The sequence below is a fragment of the Porites lutea genome, chromosome 4 (genome assembly GCF_958299795.1).
Source record: "Porites lutea chromosome 4, jaPorLute2.1, whole genome shotgun sequence".
Classification (NCBI taxonomy): domain Eukaryota; kingdom Metazoa; phylum Cnidaria; class Anthozoa; order Scleractinia; family Poritidae; genus Porites; species Porites lutea.
Window position 1 is genome coordinate 46,683,197 of NC_133204.1, and position 3,233 is coordinate 46,686,429.

Here is a 3,233-nt window from a genome sequence, read left to right on the forward strand (position 1 = left end):
TTTGCTGTGCAGTGGTATGGGCCAAAAACTACTTCAGTAGTACAAAGTAACTTTAGTACTGATCAAAGTTGATATTTCTACCAATGTGACGTTATTTTGAGGTTTTGTTTTTAATAGGCTAACAAAAAATAAAATCAACTAATAGCCCGCTTTCGAGTTCCAAAAACCCCGACTTTCAAAATGAGGCCAAGTGCTCAGCCTTTCTTGTGAATATGAGCATTATTTGCATGAGAATAAAAAATTATTTCCATATCAAAGACTGAGCACTTATCCTGGTTTTGATACAGAGGCCCTGGGGAAATCAGAAATGGCCTATTGGTTTATAAAACACTCCTCTTGGACTTAAGCAATGCATTGTGGGATAGCTAAAACCTTGTCGAGTTGTGAAGTACAATTGATGCCTTCTAACACTAGTGGCAAAAGTAAAAAGTTTAGAAAGGAAGTCAGACGTGACCCTGTCCCTCTTCGGTGACGCATTTGGCTTGGACCACGTGACCCGAAACGCTTTGGCCGCGCGAAAAAAATGTTCCCTAGGGACAAAGCAACAGTGGAACTCGGCCCGTTAATACGACCACCTTCGGACCATGGAAATTTGGTCGTATTTACAGGGTGGTCGTAGTAACGAGGTAGGGTCACGGTTCAACAAGCTTTAAACATATACTGCACATGAATACATTTAATTCCGCTAGAAATCATCCTTTTTACGGTCATTTTTCAACCCTACAACCGCAATTCATTGCAACTGAACAATCAGTCACCAAATAAAACCGAGTACATGGACCCAATGCAAAATGCCTGCTTGATTAACAGTCTTTTGTTTAAATTAAAATTAGCGTCGCTTGAGGTTATGTATTCTTTTGAATTTTGCACTGAATAACGAGGCTAGTCAGGCTAAAAAGTCGTTTCCACTAAATTCGGGTTAATTATGTCGCGTTCATTTCTTATACCTTCATTTCAAATGGAGCATTAATTCCTATATAATAAGGTACTAGGCGTCTGTTTTGTTTGGAGAGCATACAGCAGGGTGTGTGAGGTAAAAGCAGGAAGGGCAAGTACTTCAGTGTAGCCCTGGCAGTACATGTATGTTGTACTGCAGGTACCCATTTTAAAGCTTTAGGCTATGTTGCAGTTAATTTTTAGTTTTAATTTCTTTTGTTTAAAATTCATTAGCATATATTACCATACCCAAAAACAATTAGCCTGAGAAAACAGCCGACATTTGGCGACACTACAACTGGTTTCCCCACCAAACGACGTCTGAGAAACAAGGGCAGAAATTCCATACTGATGACGCGTCATTACCCAGATCTGGGTAGTGCTTCTGATTGGTTGAATCAAATTTCCCACGCGGCACGACCAATCAGGAGCACTACCCAGATCTGGGTAGTGACACGTTATCAGTATGGAATTTCTCAGACGTCATTTCGAGGAGGAAACCAAGGGTGGCGTCGCCAAAATGTTGGCTGTTTTCTCAGGCCAAAAAAACAATGGAAAAATAAACATTACCCGGACATAAAAAATTAACTACAACAGCTATGTATCTACTAGATAGCTTCTGCGCCGCCACGTTCACACTCAAGAACGGTTTGGCGGCGCGAAGCTACGCCGCGCCGATCCGTAAAGGGGAGAGTCACATATCGGATAGGTGTTCATACTATATACTGGATGGCTGTTCGTGGGGCCCTGGAAAGTTAACCGGGAATAGTGTGAACTTAGCCTTGCTCTGATGGCTGGGTGACAAGGTGGAGCAAAGTTTCTTAACAAAGGACAAATCTTGATGGCAAGGCTTGAACCCAGACTAAAAGATCTAAAGTCTGACATATTAAAATTAATGTTTGGTGATGCCTCCGTCCTGAGGGGTACTCCCCTAAAATTCATGTACCTAAATATATGGGTGTAATTATCATGTGCAGCTAAATAAGGTTGTGGTTTTGGGCTCCAGTTGATGTCATAATTTATGAAGTGATGTGTGCATGCAAAAATAATAGCCAGCACCCGTTTCCCTTCGTTTTCATTAAAAATTATTACCATACACTAACTGAAGTTTTTCCTGTAGGCTGAGCCAGGCTTACAAGCAAAAGTACTCTTTGACTATCAAGCAAGTATGTAAAAGTGTACATTTAAGTGTATGATACTGTTCTATTAATACTAGTGTACCTCATAGGTAGAAGAGTAGTGCTGCTGGTGTTATCAACTGTAAAATAAGCAGATCAACAATATCTTATAATATGAGAAGTTGAAAAAAGGAATAGGAGATGCGAACGATCATAAAAATGTTTGGATAGTAGAAGAGAAATGAGTGTCTTATTAGTGTGACTTTTTATTTGGACAACATCATGTTTCTTGCTATAAGTTTACATAGCAGAAGATATACAGAAAATGAACTTCTTGTTATTTGTGTTTCTGTTTGATATCGAGAAGAACGTTTTTCTTTTACTTGAAGTTTAAAAGGAAGAAAATATAACAGTGGTTTGCAGTAAAAGCAATTGAAAAATGAACGCGCAATGTAACGTTCAAATAAAATTTAAAACAAAGACGTAACGTTACATGGGCACGCTGACCCTAAGAGGTTCAAATAAAATTAAAATCCACATTCAGTTCAGCGGGGTCAGGTGTCCGGTGTCTGAATATTGAATATCATTCGGCCGTTTGATAGCATAATCCACGTTTTCGCTGACACGATGAGCCGTACAAAACACGCTGAGCATGATGATATTTAAAACGACAAGATGTCATTGTGACGTTTCAGCGCAAGGAATCATGGTAAAAATCCAGTGCATTGTGGTTAAAAATCCAGATTCATCACGTGTAGAAATCGAAAATTTTTGTTCCTCTACGGATTAGGTCTGCTGCTTTGCCGGCTCGCTTGCTTCAGACTTGCTCGCTTGTGCACATGCGGTTTCATGAAACAATGGAGCCTTTAGTTTCTTGTGTTATTAATTCCCTTGACCACCTTGATTGACTGATCATTTATGTTAAAAGCAGAGCATTATCAATATCAAGATTCATATTTTCTTTATTATTTCCACACACTCATTACATGCACCTGATCTAACTTAGAAAAAGAAAATGTGCCTTTAAATTTAACTTAACTGGCAAACACACATGGGGTTGGGGCATAATTGAGACTTAAAACTTAATTATAATTAATTTTGTAGCGTTTCACATACACACACATACACACTGAATTATTAGAAGGGGGCTAAATGCCTTTCTCTTAAGATTGAGTGACA